The sequence below is a fragment of the Eptatretus burgeri genome, chromosome 5, assembly GCF_056783735.1.
Source record: "Eptatretus burgeri isolate ZD-2024b chromosome 5, Ebu_testis_v1, whole genome shotgun sequence".
Classification (NCBI taxonomy): Eukaryota; Metazoa; Chordata; class Myxini; order Myxiniformes; family Myxinidae; genus Eptatretus; species Eptatretus burgeri.
The window spans coordinates 65,535,940-65,560,471 of NC_140965.1; the positions used below are offsets into that span (position 1 = coordinate 65,535,940).

Genomic DNA, 24,532 nt, shown 5'->3' on the forward strand with positions numbered 1-24,532 from the left:
ATTAACAACTCTGAAATTTACATTAATTTTTCAGTTTTTGGTAACCTAAACTTTCTTTTTTAACCTCTGGCAGTTTACCGCTTAGCTTTGTACCATTTCAGGTTATTCACTGGACTTGAACTGCTTAAATTTCAGTAAAAACTGGAAAAATGGGGGTGGGTGTTCTGTGGGTGTTTTAAAACTTTGGACCAGTGGTATATATATATATATATATATATATATATATATATATATATATATATATATATACACATATATACATATATATACACATATATACATATATATACACATATATACATATATATATATATATATATATATATATATATATACATACATATTTATATATAGTTGTTGTTCTGCAAAACTGTATGTCTCAAAGGCAATGGCACCCAATATACAGTGATCCCCAAGCAGTTATTTTGTTGATCTTTGTGCAGTCAGACCTTCCCCTCATGTCTAATGGGTTAACGGGTTGAAGTGCGTTGCGTGGGTCTCAAAGCTAGGTCTAATAATTATATCTCTACCTTCTTTTCAATCCTGATTTCCATCCAACCCTTTCCTTTTATCCATGATACAAATCGAAGCAGGCACCACATCCAGGCAGCCACCCAATGAGAGACTGACTACCAACACTGCACATGATGCACATGGCACGCCCTTTCATTCGAATCTGCATGCCAATTTACAACAGCGTCTCACCTTGCTCAACCTTCACTCACCAAAAGCTCACCATCTCGACCACCAACATCTACCGCACACAGGAAAGGTGATCCCGCACCTCGTCGCTCTTCTGCATCGATACAGTTCGCCACCAAGTGGAAGTGTGCTGCACGGCCCAGGCCTCTCGGGCCACGTGGCGTGGGGATGGGCCAAGCATGCTAATGGCACAATCCGCAGCTCGCCGGCGGATGACTCGCCAGTGACAAGGATGCATCCAGATATGAGAATTTTCAAAGTGATTCTTCACCAATGAGATATACAGGGAGAAAAATGAAATCCTTTTGATGTATAGGACAATATTTCATAAATTCGTGGACGGATTATGACCAAACTTTGTGGATGTGATGGGTAGATGAGAAGAACAAGCCGATTACATTTTGGTTCAGGTCCAGCCCATCAGTGGCACATAAAAAGTAAACTGTTCAGCCTGGAGGAGGTATGTGCTCTACTCAGTGCCGTTATAGGATTCCCTTGTTTCTCCCACTTTCCTGATTCCTTTACATTTTAATGAAATCGAATCAGGCATGAGCATTCCGACATGTCATCCAAAACTTCATTGGCAAAAATATACAAACAAACAAGTTTTTTTTTTAATCTTGATACTTTCATATTATCCTCTTTGTTGTTTCTCTCCTCCATCTCCCCCATTATTGTCATTTATTATGTTATTGTCATTTGAATGCACCAGCAGAGGGCAGAGCACCCGCCAAACAGACGATCTTGTTCCAACCACTCAACATCTTCTTCCGACGCATACCTTTATTTAAGCGGTGTATAGGCAACGGACAGCTCTGTATAGGCAAAAAAACAAAACAACAAATAACCAGGGTTAGGTAAATGAAGCAAATACACACCAACTGCTTATAATTCAAAACAACTCAGAACACTGGAAAACGTGGGGACAGGAATACTGCACAGGGTACAGTGCAGTGAGATGGTCGAGACCTGGAGGCGGCGCCACGTGATACACATTTACATGGAGAATTTGCCCCTCCCCCCCCCCCCACAGTCCCAAATAAGAACACTGGCAAAGACAAAAACACCCCGATACATTCATTGGGGTCATGCTGATCCTACGCAGCAAGTCTGGATGGAATCAGCCCAGAACTGCAGGAGTAATGCAAAACACACACACACACACACACACACACACACACACACACACACACACACACACACACACACACACACGTCCATGAATTATACGAAGGATTCAAACCAGTTCAACATATAGTACAATTATTTCTCAACACCTTTTTTTTAATGGAATTTCTCCCATCACAAAACGAAAGACCACTCCACTGTTCGATGGATATAACGTGGCGTCCATGACCCACGTGACCATAAATTTGTGGGCTCGTCACATCGTCGCCTGAGAATGAAAAGGTTCCATATGACAATTGAACCTTTGGAAGTGAGAACCTGTAGATTCTAAGGCGACGGCATCACTGCTCCGAGCAAAGAGGGCTTCGACTCTCTCTCCCACGAGAGTGGTGAGACCAGCAAAACTCTTCATTCATTTCGCCAGTCTTGCTTCTGTTCGAACTTAACTCCTTTTCTCACCCTCAACGATTCCCACTCCTTCCGTCATTCACATTCGTGTTCATCTCGCTAAAATATATAAACGTGTGTGTGTGTGTGTGTGTGTGTGTGTGTGTGTGTGTGTGTGTGTGTGTGTGTGTGTGTGTGTGTGTGTGTGTGTGTGTGTGTGTGTGTGTTAAATTTATAACAATATTTTAAAAGGTTGTGTCAGAAGTGGGATTCGAACCCACGCCTCCATGTGGAGACCAGAACACCCAACCATGTCAGCACATGGAAAGCTGGGAAGCCTTGAGTCTGGCACCTTAGACCGCTCGGCCATCCTGACACCTATGGAAAAAGGTTGGTGATTAAAACCTTTTGAGTAAAAGTTGGGGTCATATTCTCATGATGACACGACACAAGACTTCTTCGGAGGATGTGGTTCTGTAGATTAATGTCCAATGTAAGATCTCTTCCAAGCACAATGAATTTAGTGACGTTTTCAATCGCACACAATGACCTCTTTTTGAGGGTTATCCCAAAACTGAGGTTGAAGAAGGTTGACCGTTGTGTTCTGCACACTCGATCGTCCACATGTACATCCTGTCCTGGTTGAGAGCTGCATTCAAAGTAGAACCTTGTGAGGGAGTCGCGATCAGTGACCTGTCCAGAGTTTATTCATCACAACTGTGGAAATTGTAACTGTGTCTGTCGGTGTATTTACAGTCGTTTTACGTGTGAAAAAAATCACTGTACGTGCATATATATATATATATATATATATATATATATATATATATATATATATATATATATATATATGTATTCCCATATATGTACATACACATATGCACATATATGAGCAAATACCACCCGTCGCTTCGTTGATAGGGATACTAAAGGGAAAGAGGGGAGAGAGAAAGATAGGGGGAGAGAGGGAGGAGGTGGATGAGTAAGGTTGTGGAGGAGAAAAGAGAGAGGAGGGAGGGGGAGTGAGTCAGTGTCAGGAGCGAGGAGGGAGGGAGAGTGAGTGGGGGTGGGGGAAGGGAAGGCAGCGAGAGTTGAGAGGAAGGGCAGGCAGACATGCAGTGGAGCATTAATTACATTTCATACTGTTTCATCAAAATCATTCTGCATTGTATAACAGTGAAGGTGCAAACAGAATAATGTTTGAAATCCATTTTCTTCCGGTCATACTATAAATACTGCCCGGAGACAAACACCGCACGGGCATGTCCAGAGATAAATGCAGTCTGGAAACAAACAGTGCCCGGACACGTCCAGAGACAAATACTGTCAGGAGACGAACACCGCCCAGACATATCCTTATAGACAAACAGCCGTCCGGACATAAACACTACGCAGAGCTAAGCTGTCCGGAGACAAACACCGCTCGGACACATCTGGAGACAAACTCCCGTCCAGACATAAACCACCCAGACAGCTCCAGAGACAAGCACCCATCTGGACAGAAACACCGCTCTGACAAGTCTGGAAAGAAGCGCCACCCAGAGCTAAGCTGTCTGGAAACAAACCCTGCTTGGACACATCCGGAAACAAACACCACCCAAACACGTCCAGACACAAACACCACCCAGAGATGAACATCACCCAGGCACATCTGGAGACAAACACCATCCATCCATCCATTGGGACCATACTCTGTGCAGAGCATTGGTGCTGCTTAAGCAGTTAGCTGGGCTATTGGGCACAACCCGAGATAGGTCACTACTCCAACACAGGATGCCAGCAAGCTGGTTCTCATTTTTTCCAACTTCAGAAGGATGACAGACTGAGTCAACCCCACCTGGTATTAATTCAACAACCAAGCAGGATTTGAACTCAGGACTCTAGGATTCTAAGCCCACCACTCTCACCATTATGCCAGCACCAGGCTTGGAGACAAACAACGTCCGGACATAATAACGACCCGGACACTTCTGGAGAGAGGAGAGAGAGATGTGTAGGAGGGTGCTGCTCTGTATTAGGAAGGGGAGAGAGAGAGAGTGACAGAGAGAGAGAGAGAGAGAGAGAGAGAGAGAGAGAGAGAGAGAGAGAGAGAGAGAGAGAGAGAGAGAGAAAGAGAAAGAAATAAATTTAATTAGTTTGTTCAAATAATTACTTTATCAACAAAAGAGTTGCTGTTTAACGGTGACCAACCCTGGAGACATCGCAAAGTTTAATCGCCCTTGAAAGAAACATTTCAGATAATCCGCAACATTGCCTGCTTGTCTGTGCATGTATCATGTGGTACATTTGTTCGCGATCCGCACAAACGTTATAACTTTATTTTAAAATATCCATTTTTCACCAGATTTACTTTGATTCTTTGTAGAGCACCTCACAAAACCTCTGAAAATATAGACACAGATTTGGCAGATCCTCTGGGTAAGCAGTCCCTCTGGGGGACAGGGTGTGATGTCAAGCAATGAATGCATTAAATCATGTAGCTCAATGAAGCTGGTTAATTTTGGTACATTCCTCAGTCTTTTGTTCACTCAATATAATTCTCCAAACAGTGGAAAAAGATAAGTTTAATGCTTTGGAAATTTCACATTTTATTGTGTATATACGGAGAAGGAGGGAATATTACCTAGTTTGCTTAAAGTAAATAGGTATATTGGCTTAGTTGTAAGACTCGTTATTTCTTTAAATTATCAGATTTCACTCCTGGTGGAGAAACATGTTCAACATCACATACACCAAGTCAGCAGTGAATGTCAATGATGGACGTCAAGATCATCTACATGATCCAATAATCGATAAACTTGTGGCTGAAGTGATGAGGAATACCGTTTACTCACTGATGAGGTTAATACCGGCTTTTCTGCAAATCGTAGCGAGTGGGACCATCACCTCAAGTCCTACTTTGGTGTACATGATCAGCTATCATTAGACGAGGGCATCAAATTCTATTGTCAGTGCATTGTCATACCTTGGGGAGCACTACGTAGGTATTGAATAGACTACACGACTCGCATATCAGGGCATGGAACGTAGGAAACGCCGAGCTCGATAAACTATTTATTGGTCGAATATCAGCAACAATATTGCCAATGTGACTCGCTCATGTCCTGTGTATCAGGAGGGAATGGCCAGCCTTCAGAAGGAACCACGAATGAGTGATACACCACCACAGCGGGGATTCGAGGATGTATCTGCTGATTTGTTTTCCACAGCAGGAAAATTGCTTCAGGTTTACGGGGATCAACTCTTTGGGTGGCCATGCATCTATCTATTCTCACGTGACCCCACATCATGTGACCTCATCCGAGCTCTATGGTCATTCTTTGTGGTCCTGGGTGTCCCAGTTCGTCTTTGAACTGATGGCGGCCCACAGTTTGCATCCTGTGAATTCCGGAAATTAATGGACCATTGGGTAGTTACCCATGATTTCTCCACACCACACTTTCCATGCTTGAATGGACATGCAGAAGCAGCAGTCAAAGCCATTAAGACACTGGTCACTCAGACTACATACAACGGTAATCTCAATGACGCATTTTGCCATGGATTACTTGAATGGCGTAACACGCCACGCACATCTGGACATTCACCGGTTCAGATCCTCTTCGGGCATCCAACACAAACTGCTGTTCCTGGACATCAATGCGCTTTCTCACCATGGTGGCAGATGGCTGCTGCTGAGTGTAATCCTAAGGCAAATAAGGTATGGGCAAAAACCAGTGCACATTTCGACCAATCGTCCAAACCTCTCATGCCAGTGTAGCCTGGTGTTGGCTCAGTGGTTAGGGTGGCGGCTTGGGATCCGAGGGTCCTGAGTTCAAGCCTCGTTGCCCGCTGAATTAATTCACCAGGGGGTTGACTCAGCCTGCCATCCTTCCGAGGTCGGCAAAATGAGTACCAGCTTGCTGGGATGACCGAGTCATTCAAGTATCCTGCGTCAGAGTGGCGACCTGTCCAGGATTGTGCCCAATAGCCAAGGAGACTGCTTCGGCAGCACCAATGCTCTGTACAGAGTATGGTCCCAATGGACTCATGCCAGTAATGTCAAAACGGAGGGTTTGATGCAGTAATGTGTCCCATTTCTCAAAGTCGCAATATTCGCTCGCTTACGCTCACTCATATTTCTCCTTTTCAAACTGGAACAAATTACTTTGTCAAACACCTCCCTTTTGACAAAACTCACCTGCTGGGGGCTGAGCTTCACCTTCCTTTCATGATCATTTATTTCACCTAACTGAGTAGTCATATAGAGATCCTATAAATATTTGTGTTAAATTTTCGGGAATAACTTCATTTATTCATCAATTTAAAAAAAGGTGGCGGTAGCCCATTAAAACCCCAAACCCCATTTTTAAAAATTAATACTTATACTTTAAACGCATTAGGTAATGTAATTATTCCATCACTCATTATGTATCTTTCATCATCAAATGCTGTTAGAGCTTTCTTACGAACAGCCTCTGAGAATATTTCGTGTTTATAATTTTTAATAAGATTCATCTCTCTATAAACATCTTTTCTCTTCCATATTACATTCAAGGCAATGTTGAAAGGTCATGGTCTCTTTTAATACACTCTTCTTTAAACCTTTACATTTCTTTTCACATTTGAATTCATTCAACCCTCTGGTTAAGTATTTATAAGCATATGCCTTTGATCGAACACCTACAAATTCACTTAATATCTTTACACCAAATTCATCTTTAAATTCACCAATACCTTTTTATTCTTATTCGAAAAGAGTGGATTATTCGGATCATAAATACTTGTATCATAAATATTTTCATCTTCTTTCATATCCTTATAAACATCACCTGTAGTTATCTCCAGTATGAAGCTCTCTATATCCATATATAGCCATACAATATTCTCACCATATCTTCTCTTTAGATTATTATAAAAGTAATTATACATGAAATACTTTGAAAGATCTAAAACATATAAAACAGAATACTTTGAAAGATTCCCATATAAATCGGTTTATCCATCTTTATACTCTCTTTATTCAAATGAACAGCACAACAATTATCTGTAAATATTTCTACTCTTTTAAAACTTGGTTTTTTAATCAACTTCTCCACCTGCTCCAAAGTTGGAGCAAGTCTTACATTTTGTCTCTTCCTTATATTTTCCATTGTTTTACCAAATACAGAATTATTCATCAACTTGTAGAAATCCTTCTCAAAATCATTATTCGCCGTTGTTCTCATCCTCGTATTACAATCAATATATTGACCTAACCAATGACTTTGACTAAACTTTAGTGCCCTATGTACCTTTTTAACTTGTAGTCATGCTTCTATAAATTGCTTTAGATTTCATTGATGTGATATATACTTCTCTTTATCAAACAATGTTGTTGGTAATTTAGTTGTCGGAATGTATTTAAACTCACTTGAAGAACAAAAGAAATGTTGTTGATAACCACTGAATAGCTCTTGATTGGGGATCTCTTTTTCAGCTTCTTAAGGAAGGTCTTTATGTTTGTTATGAAGTTTTCTAGGAAAGTTTAAATCTACATCAAAATAATACCCATAATGCCATTTATCTAAATCTTCTTGACTTGTGGAGATTATATCATCTAAGATAGATTTGTACTCGTATTCTTTCACACATTTAAATTACCATAGGGTTGAGATTCAGACATTGCCCAGCCATACAAGTTATTAGCATCAAAGTACATTAAATAAGATGTGGGCTTATCAGGTGAGAAGTCTGGAAGATATTTATTATTCGCCTTAGTATAACTCTTTTTACAAACTTGTGAAATTCCTCCTCTTTCAGCCTTTTCAATCATCAAGAGCATATATACATCACTTAGAAGATCAAGGGATTGCTTAGTCATTTTAAACATAGTGCTCCAGGCTACTCCAGGAGATGTTAAGCAATGGACAGGACCAAGTCCATCAGAATCTATATTTTAATAAACTTCTCTAAATGTCTCAAACACATCAGCAAGTATTAAATAAAGTTATTAAATCAGTTATTAAATAAAGGTCATGATCTTCACCCATATTCTTTATCTCAAACTCTTTCCAAACTTGTTTTGCTCTTTCATATTCTTCATCCGTAATATGATATCTTCCTAACTTGTTATAAAAACGCTTTTGAGGAGGAAGTCTTGTTTCTTTCAATCTTTCAAAGGAATCCATATAATCATATGGATAAATGCCCTTCTTAGGAAGAAGAGAAATGTCTTTACCCAAGTCAGCTTCAGTCCTAAATTGACTAGAAAGTAGAGGAAAAGAGGAGATGTTTGAAACCAAAGAACATAGAGGGCTTGTCATAAATTCATGAGTCAAGAAATCTAATATTTGTATTTACACCCACTTCACGAGTATAAATCTATTATTGCGGTTCTCGGAACCGCATGCATACAACAGATATGTGTCCCAAGACAGTTATTCCATTATTGTATGTGTAGATAGTTCCCTTCCTTTTGTTTAGCGGGACAACGGGGAGTGCGTTGCGATGATTTAATAATTAGGGTTGCTAATTCATTTTCTTTTCATCCTCACTCTTTTTCTTTTTCTTTCCTGGGATAAATCAGTCACGTGCACTTTCGCAGTTTGGTGGGCAAACTGCCGTGCCGCCGTGAAGGATCCGCTGTATCCGGAGTCGCGTTCCCGGACGAGCCTGAAACCCGACAAGTGCGGCAAGTCACGTACGCTTTCGAAGGATCCGCTGTATCCGGAGTCTCGTTCCCGGGTGAGCCCGAAACCCAACACGTGCTTGCCCCCTTGTCTCGTTTACCACAGCGTACCGTCCTTCACCTGACATGATGTGCAGTCCACGATGACCCAAGATCTCAGAGCGAACACCCCCGGGATCCGCAAGCGGCTCCAAAGGAGAATATGTAGTCGATCCGGGAAGATCTCCAGAAGACCGTGGGTCCATGGTCGGTTCACCCGAAGACAAGGTGTCCAGACCCGATGAAGATTTACTTATGATTCACGTGCCGATTTTGGTGTGGGCAATTCCTGTCATGTCATGGGGTTGGAGCGAGGTGTGTTCACTGTTTGGGGTGGCCTTGCCGGAAACTAAGTGAGGCCGGCCCAAGCTGGTGGGCCACGTGAGGGGTCGAGTCCAATCAAAGTGCCCGATTCGGGTGATAATGTTGAATTCGGCATGGCCCCCTCCCCCTGAGCTTCGTCCCGATAAAAGACGGAGAAACTCCTCCGTCTGGTGGTGGTGGATGTGTGTGTGATTCGGAGTGGTGTTTTCACGCGGTGTGCTCCTGCTTCTAGTCTCCACCCATGTCTCACCTCGATGAACCGCCTCCTGCTTCTAGTCTCCGCTCACATCTCGCCTCGATGAACCGCCTCCTGCTTCTAGTCTCCGCCCTCCCTACTCCACCCTCACACTCTGGACTCCGCGCTTCTCCACTCAAGCTCCTCCTTCAGAACACAGGCTCCACACATGTGACTTGGGTCAGAGACTACACGACGACTGTCGGGTACCGCACCATGGAGCACCCCCTCCCCTGAAACGCGCAGGTACCGAGAGCAAGCACATTAACAGCACCAACCACAACTTGCCAGGGGTGCCCCGAATGGGCACGCGGGACCGACACGATCCTCATACAGTCACCAGTACACGGCCCGGGAGTTCGGTACAGGGCTCCGGCCCATGTCGCGCCGGATGTGCAAATGAGGCTGCTTCCGGCTCCTGGGAGCCTGGCAGGGCGGGGCCAAGATCCAATGGAAGCACATGATTCGGATGACTGCGTAGTTTCGGGTCATCGCCTTTGTCTGATTTTGTAATTTGCTTGCCTTTTGTCACACCCCATGAATCCTTACTATCCCTGCTGGACATAATAATCAACCCCATTCACTGTGCCACATACCATTCCTCGCTAATTGTAAATAAATGCTTTATATAGAAATGTTCCCAGCTCGTTTTCGGCTTTTCTTTCATTGGTCCAACATGGTCCGGATCCTAGCCTAGCCGGGAAGTTATGCCCCAACAATCTGTTTTCTTAGCCGGGATGTCCTTGGCAGTTATGCTCGGCTGAATCTGATCCGGTAAGGTGATCCGGTTTGATCAAGGTGTACCGAGGGTATGTCCCCTGGTAATTGGATAACGTGACCATTTTAGGTAACCGGTTTCTTTTAGATGGAGGACCCATCTTGCATTTTGCATTTTGCAAATGCAAAATAACGGTCATATCACATCATTGATGGGGTGCTCTGCTCTTTTTTGTTTTTATTTATACGTGATCTGGTGTTGTATGTGTGTGGATGAGCACGTGTGTGTGCTTCTTGTTGTTTTTGTGTTTCCGGAGCATGAACACGGCTGGTTTAGTGTCCGGGTTGGGCATGATGAGGTGTTGGTTGTGCGAGTGTTTGGGTTCTCGTCGGGTGTTGTGTCCGTGGGGATGTGGTGTTTGGGATTGAGTGTTGTTGTTGCTCGCCTTATCCAGCCGTTTGCACCATCCAGTTTTCACCATTTGTATCAGAGATGTGTTTCATGTAGGTATGTCCACCATCTACCCAGTTAGACCACCCTCCCGGCTCTTCACGTGCCATGCTTCCAAAATCAACTGGTGTCGTTTGTTCGATGAAGTGTCTCGGACACATTTCCCACCAAAGTCAAATGTATGGTCAGATTGCAGGCAATGACGTGCTTTGCCTGACTGGGTCACTTTTCCCAGCCTAATTGCTCTATCATGTTCATCGAGTCATTGTTTCAAATTTCTTCCAGTTTCATCAGTGTAGAATTGGTCACAGTCTTTGCATGATGAATGGTAAACTACTTCAGATTTATCACCAGTTGGTATTCGGTCCTTTAGTTTTGAAATGACATTACGGATGGTGCATAGAGGTTTGCAGGCTACGCCAATCCGTGCACCACATACTATCCTGCCAATCCCTTCAGAAAGGCCCAGGTAGTATGGCAGTACACAGTGCCCAAGTGTGACTGGCTCCTTCCATTCTGTCCATTTTGGTTCTTTCAAGGTGCGGAATATCCCCTTGCTGTTCCCATTTTTGAGCAGGACTCCTCTAACGAATCTGATTTATTTAATTGCCTCGGCTTTCGATGATGACACCGTCCATGCCCGAGCCGCTAAGGTCGGTGCGACACTGCATTCGTTGGAGATTGGGTTGCAGGAGTTACAACCCAGGTCGAAAAACCAGTTAAAACCAGTACACATTTTCAACTGGTCTCTATTGGTTCTAATTGGTCTTTAACTGGTCTCTATTGGTTTCAACTGGTACCAGTTAAATTCAGTCAGAATTCCAATTTCCCAGTTGAAAAAACCAGTAGCTCATATTTGTACCAGTTAAAGTCTTACTGGTTCCAGTTGATACCAGTTGCAATGTACTGGTCCCAGTTGATATCAGTTGCAATGTACTGGTCTCCCAGTTGATACCAGTTACAATGTACTGGTCCCAGTTGATACCAGTTAGTTAAATACAATTGTATTTCAACTGGTAATATATCACTCTATTCCAATTTCCATATTAAAACCAGTAAGAAACCAACTGGCTTTACTGGTACCAGTTGGCTACTGGTTTTCAACTGGTACCAGTTGACCAGTAAGCTACTGGTCTTTACTGGTTTTTTGACCTGGGAATCCAGTAATCTGCTGGTGTGGGTTGGTTTCCTGTAAACCGAGGTCTTTTGGGAGTCGTCAGGCTTATGGTGAACCTCCACATCCAAAAATGCCAATTTGCCTTCTTTTTCAATTTCGATTGTCAATGGTGAAGAAATCTCTCAATACCCATCTCTCAATGATGAAGAATAGGGTGTTCCACTTTTGCAAAAGTAGTTGCTGGAATGAAGCACGATGTGGCAATCGATTCCACTCGTGAAGTTAGGTGATCGACCAAAGTTTGAAAATTTTTCTGCCTTTTTTGACCGCGGGCCGCCATTTTGAAATTTCAGGAAAAATCCATATTTTTTGAAATAATATTGATTTTTTAATATTTAAAAATTATATATTTCTCTGTGTTTAGATGGCCGAATGCACTTCAGTAGGCTCCATTATGATAGTAAGTACCCGTAAATATTATTTACAAACTTGTCCCGACATTTTGAGAAGGGGTTGCCATTTTGGAAATTCAGTGAAAATCGTATATTTTGTGTATATATAATGAAATATATATATTTTTTATTCTTTGTGTACTTGCAGATAAACCTTGACTGACCAATGGTCAGGGCTCCTGTGGCTATGTGGGACAAGTTCGCTAGTAATACAGGAAATTTTGCGAAAGTGCTAATTCTTTGCGTGTCGTAAATGATCTAGCTGAAAGAGGAATTAAGCTCGTGTCTGACTTTATTCATATGTGCAATGATGAGAAACAACGTCAAGCATTGCTACAGTGCATGGAAGAGCACAGGAAGCTTTACCAAGACTATACAAAACAAAAGATATGTTCTCTATCAGATATGTGTGTGGTTGCTTGTTTGCTAGATTGTTATGTTGTCATACATGAAAACCATGTCGCTTAAAACATATTTGGTTGTTCTCATAATTAATTGATCATGCTCTCATTTGTCATTAATAATGTCTTTATGAAAATGCTACTACTGATATTCTGTAAATGCCTAAAACAATGTGCCGTGCAATAATTGTCAAAATATGGGATTTTCAGTGAAATTCCAAAATGGCAACCCCTTCTCAAAATGTTGGGACAAGTTGTGAATAATATTTACGGGTACTTACTATCATACTGTGCATTATGAAGTGCATTCGGCCATCTAATCACAGAGAAATATATATTTTTAAATATTCAAAAATCAATATTATTTCCAAAAATATTGATTTTTGCTGAAATTTCATAATGCCGGCCCGCGGTCAAAAAAGGCGGAAAAAAATTCAAACTTTGGTCGATCACCTAACTTCACTAGTGGAATCGATAGGCACATCGTGCTTTATTCCAGCAACTACTTTTGCAAAAGTGGAACACCCTAATGAAGAATTATTAAAAAATTCTCGTATCCGGATCTGAATTCGGATCTTCAACCAAAATCGAAACAATTCGTCCTTGCCACACACCCAACCTGTCCTTCAACTTTCATCTGAATCCGTCAACAACATTTTAAGATATCGTACTATGTACAGTATTAGTTTAACCCTATCTCTCAATGCTGAACTCACTTCAAAAAATTCTCGTATCTGGATCCAGATTCAGATCTTCATTAAAATCGGATCAATTGGTCGTGGTATCACACCCAACATGTCCACCAAGTTTAATCCGAATCCGTCCACAACTTTTGAGATATCATGCAATATCGTTTTAGCCCCATCTTTCAATGGTGAAGAATCACTTGAAAATTAAATAATTCTCGTATCTGGATCCAGATTGGGATCTTCACCAAAATTGAATCAATTCTTCAGAGCGGCACTCCCAACGTGTCCACCAAGTTTCGTGTGAATTCATCCATAACCTTTTGAGATATTGTGCTACATATAGTTTTTGGCCCTATCTCTCAATAGTGAAGAATCACTTTATGAATTCTCAGATCCAGATCCGGATTCGGATCTACATCAAAATGAAGCGTTGCTGTCCGTGGTCGGTCACCTACACATACAAAAAATTTCAGAACGATTGGTTGAAAACTGTGGCCAAAAATCGTGTGACAAACAAACAAACAAACAAACAGACAAGGGTGAAAACATAACCTCCTTCACCTTCGGTGGTGGAGGTAATAACTGAGGGCTGCATTAACATGGAGATGGCCCATAAGGGAAGGGGTTACTTTTTTCCAACTCTTCCTTTCTTTGAACACAAGTCAAGTAATGTGCCACTGAAAACATTCATGTGAACGTAATCCTTCATTACCTCCGCCACCTGAAGGTGGACTGAGGTTGTTTTCAACCCTGATTGTTTGTTTGTCTGACTGTTTACCTGTTTGTGAGCTGCAGGATATCTCAAAACGTGGATGGATTCGGATTAAACTTGGTGGACAGGCGTTGGTTTCGTGGGAAACAAAACCTAAATTGTTCATCCTGACAGGTATCTGCTCTGTCGAGTGCCGTTCTAGTTTTCTCCCTGTTTCTCCCATTCTACTGATTCCTCAACTTTTATTTAATGAAATCCAACCAGACATTAGCATTCCAACATGGCAAACGAAACTTATTGCCAAAAAGATACAAACAAATATATATATATATTTTTTTTTAACCTGTTTCTTTCTCCCTCTCTTATCATAATCCTCTGTTGTTTCTCCACTCTATCCCCCTTGTTAAGTGTTATTTTCATTTGAATTCATACAGTATGTATGAAGGGGGAGGGGAGGGAGAGGGGGAGGGGGGAGGGTGGGGTGGGGTGATTAATGATAAAACTTCCACTCACTCTTCCATCCATCCATCCATCCATTGAAACCAGACTCTGTGCAGAGAGTTGGTGCTGCCGAAGCAGAATTTTTGGCTATTGGACACAATCCTGGATGGGTCACGACTCTGACACGGGATACCAGCAAGCTGCCACTCATTTTGCCGACCTTGGAAGGACGACAGGCAGAGTCAACCCCACCTGGTATTAGTTCCACCTGGTATTAGTTCCACCTGGTGGGATTTGAACTCAGGATCGTCAGATCCCAAGACCATCACCATAACGATGAAGCCAACAACAGACATACTCTCACGAGAGAATAAAACACCAAAGAGAGAGTGGTGTGAGCAACAATACTCTTCATTTCAACTGTCTTGCTTCTCTTTTAACTCCTCTCATTTCCAAAACCTAAACTTCAACCAATCCCACCAGTTCATGTCCATGTTGCTAAAAATGCGAAGGTCCTAAAAAATGAAGTTTACAATAGCATTTAAAAAAGTAGTGTCAGAAGTGGGATTCGAACCCACGCCTCCATGTGGAGACCAGAACACCCGACCATGTCAGCGCATGGAAAGCTGGGAAGCCTTGAGTCTGGCGCCTTAGACCGCTCGGCCATCCTGACACCTGGTGAAGGATTTGTTATGAAACCTTTTGAGTAAATGTCACTACCACATTCTCACGACCACACCACACCACAACACTTCTTCGGAGGGTGTGGTCCTGTGGATAAATGTCCAATGTGAGATTTGTTAAAACCACAATGAATTTGGGTAAGGTTTTAAATGGCACACAGTGGCCTCCCCTTTTCTAGGGTTATCGCCAAACTGAGGTTGAAGAAGGTGGACCATTGTGTGCCGTAAGCTCGATCGTCCACACGTCCTTCCTGCCCCGGTTGAGAGCTGAATTCAACGCAGAACCTCGTGAGGGAGGAGCGATCAGTGACCGGTCCAGAGTTTATTCATCACAACTGTGGAAATGTGCAGCTGTGTATTTACAGTGTAGTTATTTGTGTGAAAGATCATTTTGTACATTTGCACTCCACCATGCGGGACCTCTTTTGTTTTTTTGTTTTTAATTCAATGTTTATGTTTCCATGATCACAGATTGGCTTGGAAGGATTCCCGAGAACGAGTCGGAATGCCCCCATAACCATAACCATAACCATAACCATAACCATAACCATAACCATGTCGTCAGGGTCCGAACGTCTTCCTCAAGCCGAGCTGCGTCAGTCGCTTTGGCATGGAAGCGGTTGACCTCGTGCAGCGTCGAACAGCCCAGCGGAACAGGGACAGAAATATGCTCAGGGTGTGGTGAAGAAGCTCAAGGGAGACGAGATCGAGCTCGAGGAGGCCGACGAAGGGCTCGAGAGACGAGTGGCGTATTTACACAAGCCGTCGAACTGAGTGGCGGGATCCAACCGAGTTGTGGGAGCCGGGAGGTCTTTTTTTTTTTCAAAAAATGTGGAGGAGCACGAGGGAGTCGAGGAGGATTGCATAAGGGAGTCTAGGAGCGTGTGAGGAAGTCTAAAGAGTGCGTGAAGGAGTCGAGAAGGAGCACGCGAGGAAGTCGAGGAGTGAGGGGTCGATGAGTGTGCGAGGGAAATTGAGGAGCGTGCGAGGGAGTCGAGCCCACTGCCGAGGACCACGTGAGGGGATTTGCCTGATCAATTAAACCCAGCTCTCACGGACTCACCTCATCTGCGGTGAGGTGGTTGTGACTGTTGAGGCGATTGTGGTGATGAGGATGAAGTGATTGGTAGCAGTTGTGGCGTTTGTGGTGAAGAAGTCGGGCATAGGTTGTTGTGGGGATTTTTTGAAGGCGTTTGTAATGATATGATCATGGTAAGTGGTGAAGGTTTGTTGTGTCGTGATGAGAGTCTGAGGTGAGGCGTCGGTTGGTTCATGGTGCGCCGTGTGAACGGGAAATGGCGTGCGTATGCAAATGAAGCTGCAGCGATAATAGTCTCTACTGCTTCGTGGGTAACGTCACCGATCTGGCGTGTTTGCATGCATGGCGGGGTTCGTGTGTGAAATAAAATGAATAGAATAAAATAAGTATAAGAACTGGAAGGGCACTCGGTCGAGCGCATTCCTCCACCACGTAATGCCTGATCCACAAGAACATATCAGGCCCAATACATGTTTTTTAAATATCACTAGACGACCCGTGAACCCGTTGGGTTCCCGTTGTGATGGCGGTTGATAAAAAAAAAATCGTTTCCAAAAAAAAATAAATAAAAGATAGCTCCAGCGAACCATACCACTGAGGTTGTTTGCATTGATCAAATTCTCCCGAAGAGTACGTGACTGATTCGGGAATTGATTTTTTTAATAATTTTTTTCGTTGCCCGATATGAACGAAACTTGATACTGCACACCGCAGGCGAATGGTGAGTAAGGTGGCCCTAAAATGTTTGCGCTATATTTTGGGAACATACATAACATACATACATACAAGATGAGAGTTTAAGTAATATATCGATGTTATACAGTACTATATCGTTATTGGCCCTATCTATCAATGGTGAAGAATCACTTTAAAAATTCTAGTCGTCGGATCTGGACCCGGATCTTCACCAAAATCGAATCACTTTGTCGTGGTTACACACCCAACCTGTCCACCAAGTTTCATCTGAATCCATCCGCAACTTTTTGAGATATCCCATACACAAACAAACAAACAGAAAGGGGTGAAAACATAACCTCCTTCACCTTCGGTGGCTGAGGTAAAAAAAAACTCTATACTAACTGGATCGGAGATTCGACCTTGAAAGTTGACACCGCCATCCGCCATCTTTGTTCTTCCCAAAAAGGAATCCCACAAGCACTCTCCACCACTGAATTCAATGTCTTCCACACACGCAAATCTTGTTCATGTTTCTTCCAGAATAATCTGAAACCAACATCTAAGTGTGTGTGTGTGTGTGTGTGTGTGTGTGTGTGTGTGTGTGTGTGTGTGCGTGCGCGTGCGCGTGCGCGTGCGTGCGTGTGCGTTTCATGCTTTTCGTGTCTTAATTTCGTATGTCTATTCATTTATTTCGTACTATTGAAATGTATGCTGAGACCCCTCCGACCTTTGAAGACCCTTTAAGACATTCACGATCCTTAAGACCCCAAACACCCCGAAATACCATGAAGCACCAAAACACCCCGAGGACCCAAAATACCCCAAAAATTCAGAAGACCCAAACATAACATTGTAACAAAGCATACATTAATACTAATAATTAACATTGAAACACAGAATTGTTTCAATAACATTGCAACAAAGCACAAATTAATACTAATCATTTTTATAACAATAATAATAGTATCTTTTTTTCAAGAATAATAGCGAACGTTTCATTCCCATCCTGGCCCCAGGACATTTGAGCTTGGTGAAAGGCAAGGTGAAACTCAAGTAGTATGGCAGGCAGGTATGTTACAAGGCCTTGAAGACCAATGAAAATTTGGTCCAATGGACCAACGGGCCCACTGATATATAAAACAATCACACACACACCAAGGTTTTCTCTTGATAATGAAACATTTTTAATTGTTTGCCCATGGATAAACAAAATTACAAAATGAAAAAAAAATCAACATGCAAACAATGTGAAATACTGCTCTCAGTAGCAAAATATCCAGCAGTTTTGAAATAGTGACACCGCTCAAGGCAAAAGTCAAATGTGGCCAGGATGTGAAACAATATATTGTACTTTATTCCATTTATCATAAATTAATTTTATTGAAGTGAAGTACAATATATTATTTGTGAGATTCAGCGACACGTTGTGCATTGCATGAAAACAACTTGCAGTTTTAAACTAAACTTTTAATAAATCTCTTGAGGTTGTAGTTCAGACCTCTGCTGATTTTTTTTTTGGGGGGGAGGGGGTCCTCTGGCAGGCTCCTTGATCCCAAAACGAAAAATCTGAATGCGAGGGATCTTGTGGACCATCGAGTAGAAGGGCTGTTTCAGGTTTCAGAGCAATCAGTTGGTAAATGAGGGACGAGTACTGATCCGAGGTTTGGAGGGGTAGGGTAATACCCTCTGGGAGCCCCCATGATCCGAAATCGAAATATCGAAGCCTGAACAATTGTGCAGGCTACTGTCTTGTATTCATGTGTCAAGTTTCAGAACAATCAGCTGGGTGATAAAGGAGGAGAAGCAAAAAAGAAAAAAACGGACGACCGGACAGACAGACAGCCGGATGTCACGACGCATTTTACAAGTTCATCTCTTCGAGAATCGAGATGCATTGACCTAATAAAAACTAGAACATCCACAGATAGTAGGAGCTTCTTTGCTTGTTTGTATTGTTGTGGTTACCAAATTCGCAAACCACCATTCAGGTCCCTTAGGTGAGGTATCTCGGTAAGTGCATGTGTAGTTAGGCCCAAACCCGTTGTCTAGTGGGAATACATGTCATTTATGCGAGCTGCGACTCTTCAGGATAGCCGTTTTTCTTTTACTATCTTTAATTTGGACCAACCGCCATGATTACCACCACAACCACAACATCAACCACCAACCACAACGCCGCTTCGCCACAACCTTCACATCACACCTCGCAGCCGTCGCATCGCCACCGTTCTTGCGCCGCCTGTGGGTACCGGTGTTGGACTCGTGCAGGGCGCGCGTCGAACAGCGTGTACAAAATCACGGATTTTGTGCTTCAAAAACGGATCAAAAACGACACACGCCCACTTTTTGCCGTCCAATCGGTGAGCGAGGGGCGATTTGGCCCCGCCTCCAGGACGATCGATATATACAAATTTGTGGATCAAAAAGCCTTCACGCCCACTTTTTCTCGGGCTAATGGGGAGCGAGGTGAAAGGTCAAAGGGAGGGGGTCAAAGGCGAAGCTACGGGGGGATAAAAGGACCGTGTTCGTCAGTCAGGAGAGAGAAGAGTCGGAGAAGAGAGACGGAGAGTCGAGAGGCGGAGAGTCGGAGAGTCCAGAGGCGGAGAGTAGGAGAGTCGGAAGCAGAGGGTCAAGACTTCGCGGGCGGTGGAGCTGCTCGTCGTGTGCGTTGGAGTCGGAACGGAGGGGACGAGCTGTGGAAAGGCGGCGACACCAGACGAGGGGGTGCTCGCGTCGTGCAGGGAGCTGCACCCGAGGGAGGCCGACAGCGCGACCTGGCCGAGGTGGAGACGCACACCAGGGATAATAAAGATCCTCTATACCCCGAGCATCAGCAACCCCCTCCTGTTTCCCCCCGCGCTGAGATAGTGCGACCAAGGGGGCCCCTTTCCCACCCCCTACCAGACACTCCGCGAGGCCCGCGGGGTTGGGGCGCCATCGCCGCTCCGCGTCTCATCACCAGACGGGTAGGCGCGACCCGGTTTCGGCCTCAGGCCCACCTCATTCTTGGGGGTATTCTTTTCCTTGGTTTTGGGTATGTGTTGTCGGCGCCGTCTGTGAAGTAGAATTGTATAAGTGTTGCCGTGTGCTCGGTAGTCGGTATTAGCTCTGCATTGTTTTCGCTTTTATATTTGCTTTTTGTGTAAATGGAATTGTGTTTTTTCTGTGTGCTTTTGGTGGAATTGAATATGTGTGCTTTCCGTTCGTCGCGAATAAATGTGCTTTATTGTTGAACTGTTTCCCGCTTCGCTTCGTCATTTCTCCCATTGAACCCTCATCTTGCTTCACGTAAAGGGTTGGTAGTGGGCTGAATACGCCCGATAATTAATCGAACCGTCGAGGTCGACGATAACACCGCTCGGTTATTCTGATAGTACGGAACGGGTCGCTTAAGTGGCCCGTGTCCGAAGTCGACCTGCGGCCAGGTGCGATCGCCCGGTCTACCCTCCGCGTGGGTACTTAGGTAGGTCGAATTTGGCGAGCAACCCTATCCCACGCGGGGGCTGATTGGCTCGATCGCGGTGAGACCGAAAGGTCCACCCGTGACTGGTTCCCGGCGTTAGTCCGAGAGGGTCACGACTGGATTGTCCGTCCGGTGGGCGACGTGCCGCGATTCGAGTTACGTGGCCGTCAGCACGCCGGCGGGCGCGAATCTGCAACACTGGTGTCAGGTCGTGCGATACAAATTCATCGCCCTCCTCGCGGCACTGGTATCGGAGAACAGGAAAACGGGCTCTCCTGTCTCCGGCTAAATTCACGGGAATCGGTCCAGGGGTGAGAGAAGCGACCCCCGATTCCCTCCAAATTACGAGCGAGCTAAATTAACCCTTCACGAGAAGCAAGATGGCGTCTCAAGGCGAGCGGGAGCCGGGGGTATTAGAAATGTATATGTGTAATAATGTAGAGTCCATGGTCCAGGATGAAATCCCCGTGCAGGAAATGTTGATTGTGCAGGAACACGGACTCGCCCAACTGAACCCAGGGCCCGAGGTGGGTGCGGCAGCGGCCGCGGTGTATGACACCTCCCCCCCCCTCTCCACCAAGACCCTTCCCCAACCCCTGCCGAAACGGCTCACTCAAGCGCACCCGACATAGCCCAGCTATGCGCCATGCTGGCGGCAATGAACGAAAAGATGGATGCGAATACACAACAAATAAACGAAAAGATGGATACAAATACAAACGAAATGAAAGGCATGAACGAAAAGATGGATACAAATACAAACGAAATGAAAAGCATGAACGAAAAGATGGATACAAATACAAATGAAATGAAAAACGAAATGAACAAGCAAATAAACGGAATGGAAGCAAACATGAAGGAAGAAATGAAAAAGTTCCGGGGTGAGACGCAGAACATGGGCCGATGCCTGCAGGCGGGCATGAAGGCCGTGACAAAGGAAATAATAATAGTTGAGACAAGGGAGGTAAAGGGTGAAGAGTTGGCAGTGACGGTAGCCGGGAAGGGAACGATAGAGGAGAGACCGCACGGTGAGGACGGGGTAAGTGACGCACACACACACACGGAGGTAGTGGAGGATAATGGGGGTGAGCTCGCGGAGCGTGCAGGGACCCAGTGCGAGTGTGGTGAATTAACGTGAATCGAGGGACATGACGCGGGATCACATGTTGTGCGTCTCGCGTATAAGGGGATGTCTCTCTGCGGCACGAGTGATTGTCCCCGGGGCATTGCTATTGACATCGGCTGTCCACTTGATGCTCGTTAACTGAAGGTGCTCATTGACTGGTGAGAATGGAGATTATATCGAACTCCGTGCTTACGCGGATTTAGTCTGCAATGGTTAACTGCACATGTATACGTTACTGCTTATGTACTCCTAGCTGAACCTGTATTTCCTGGTGTGCCCACAGAAGCGGCTCCAATCAAATGGAATAAAGCCTAAACTCTGAAGGTTCATCTCTCGCTCTCATTTCAATTTATTCCATTTGATTTTCTCGGCTCTCTCAACCAAAGATGGACAAGATCTACAAACCAGAGAGGTTCGACGCAGACCCGAACGCGACTGACGCAGAAATGAAATGGTCACATTGGTTCTGCTCCTTCTCACACTATCTGACCATCATCGCGGAGGGAGCTGACAAATTTGCCGCTCTCGTGAATCATGTCTCGCCCGGCGTGTACAGGCTCTTCTCGGGGTGCGACACTTACGAAGCAGCGATCGACGTGCTGCAGGCGCTCTACGTGAGGCCCAAGAACGAGGTATACATACGACATCTTCTCAACACACGCAAGCAAGCAGCCGGGGAGACAATCGATCAGTTCCTGCAAGCTCTGAATCAGCTGGGAAAAGACTGCAGCTTCCGGGCGGTAAGCGCCGAGGAACACCGAAAGGAAGCGACCCGGGAGGCATTCATCCAAGGACTCAGATCAGCCCACATACGGCAACGCTTACTAGAGAAAGCGCAACCCACTCTTGACAAGGTAGTCGATCAGGCTCGAGCGATGGATACGGCTCAGCAGCAATCTGAGTCATTTGGGACACCGATGCTGCTCATGAACGCTGCTACGATGGGAACCCAAGGAACCCCACTGGCACAGACACAGCCAGACATGAGGGATGGAGAAACACCCGAGGAGCCGGATACCCAGACCTCGTCAAACTCCTCAGCAACTGCTCCGGTCGGTAAATGCTTCTTTTGTGGGTACAAAAGGCATCCTCGTCAAAAATGTCCCGCCAGAGATGCCACATGCATGAATTGCGACAAGAAAGGGCATTATGCCAGGGTATGTAAATCTACTCTAAGGAGGAATAAACCCACTTCTGCGGCTCTCTACTCGCAAAATAAATTGACTGCAGCCTTCCCGGGGAATCTATCCAAGGCTATCATCAACGTACGAATTAACGGGCATATGGCTGAGGCACTGATTGATACCGGTAGCTCTGAAAGTTTCGTCAACAGCTCGCTAGTGAAGGGCAGGAAATGGGTAATCCACCCGACTGACAATACGGTATGCATGGCCGCCACCTCACTACAATCCCGCGTACGAGGGTACTGCAATGTTGAATTGGACGTAAAAGGGTACACGCATCGGGATGTAAAGGTGCTGGTGCTTCGTGATTTGTGCGCAGACGTAATTCTGGGTCATAATGTCCTCAAGCAGCACACGAGCGTCGAAATACCCTTTGGAGGAAGCAAGCCTCGTCTAATTTTAAATGCGTTGACCACCGCGGAGGTGACGTCCCCCCAGCTGTTCGCTAACTTGTCGCCGGTCTGCAAACCGATAGCGATCAAATCGCGGCGATATACCACTGCTGACATGAATTTCATCACTTCGGAAACCAAGCGATTACTGGAGGAGGGAATTATAGAACCGAGCGATTCGCCATGGCGCGCACAGGTGTTAGTAACCAGCAGTCAGAACCATAAGAAACGGATGGTTGTCGATTATTCCCAAACGGTCAATCGCTTCACCCAACTCGACGCCTCACCCCTGCCGCGCATAGATGAGATGGTCGAACGCGTGGCCAATTATAAGGTATTCAGTACCATCGACTTGCGAAGCGCCTATCATCAAATTCCCATCCGAGAGGAAGACAAACCGTACACTGCATTCCAGGCAGGGCGGCGCCTCTACCAGTTCAGAAGGATACCATTCGGTGTCACGAATGGAGTAGCTTGCTTCCAACGGGTTATGGACGACATCATCTCAGATGAAAACCTCGAAGACACTTTTGTTTACGTGGATAATGTCACAGTGTGCGGTAGGGATCAGAGGGAACATGATAGGAATCTGGACAGATTCTTGAGCATTGCTGGAAAATATAATCTGACTCTCAACTACGAGAAATGCGTATTCTCGGCAAGGTCAATTGACCTTCTCGGCTACACAATAGCCGACGGCACAATTAAGCCTGATCCTGAGCGATTGCGCCCGCTCCGTGAGCTTCCACCACCTCAGGACTTGCAAACAATGCGCCGGGTGATCGGGATGTTCGCTTACTATGCAAGATGGATTTCGCAATACTCCGAGAAAATACATCCCCTAGTGCATTGCAAAAACTTTCCACCAGATGCCGCTGTCGTAAAAGCTTTCCACAATCTCAAGGATGATATCAGTAAGTCCGTGGTTTTATCGATCGACAGCTCGGTGCCCTTCGTGGTGGAGACCGACGCTTCAAATCACGCCATAGCTGCTACACTTAATCAGTCTGGGCGGCCGGTCGCTTTCTTCTCGAGAACTCTCTCAAGAAGCGAGCAGAGACACTCGGCAATAGAGAAGGAGGCGTACGCCATCGTCGAAGCGCTGCGTAAATGGAGACATTATTTACTGGGAAACCACTTCACGCTCGTTACGGACCAACGATCCGTGGCTTTCATGTTTGATGGGAAAAATAACGGGAAAATTAAGAATGAAAAAATTATGAGATGGCGGATAGACCTAGCTTGCTACAGGTACGACATTGTTTACCGGCCCGGGAAAGAAAACCCTGCTGCAGATACCTTCTCCCGGGTCTACAGTTCGGCAACAATCAGTCAGGCTTTGCAAGACCTCCATGTGTCTCTGTGCCACCCAGGGGTAACCAGGATGGCACATTTCGTACGCAGACAAAATCTTCCCTATTCTGTTGAAGATATTAAACAAATGAATGCTTCATGCCCTGTTTGTGCTGAACTAAAACCCAGATTCTATGGCGCGGCTTCTGGCAGACTGATCAAGGCTACTT

At 44.8% G+C, this 24,532-nt stretch overlaps 2 non-coding genes across 2 annotated transcripts; both read right to left on the reverse strand.

Moving 5' to 3' along the window:
- Positions 1 to 2,473: 2,473 nt before the first annotated feature.
- Positions 2,474 to 2,593, reverse strand: TRNAL-CAA (transfer RNA leucine (anticodon CAA)). The gene is made up of 2 exons: positions 2,556 to 2,593; positions 2,474 to 2,519 (listed from the first exon to the last, which is right to left on the reverse strand). It is a non-coding gene; the product is annotated as a tRNA-Leu (tRNA).
- A 12,404-nt stretch (positions 2,594 to 14,997) lies between these two features.
- Positions 14,998 to 15,117, reverse strand: TRNAL-CAA (transfer RNA leucine (anticodon CAA)). The gene is made up of 2 exons: positions 15,080 to 15,117; positions 14,998 to 15,043 (listed from the first exon to the last, which is right to left on the reverse strand). It is a non-coding gene; the product is annotated as a tRNA-Leu (tRNA).
- Between the last annotated feature and the right edge of the window lie 9,415 nt (positions 15,118 to 24,532).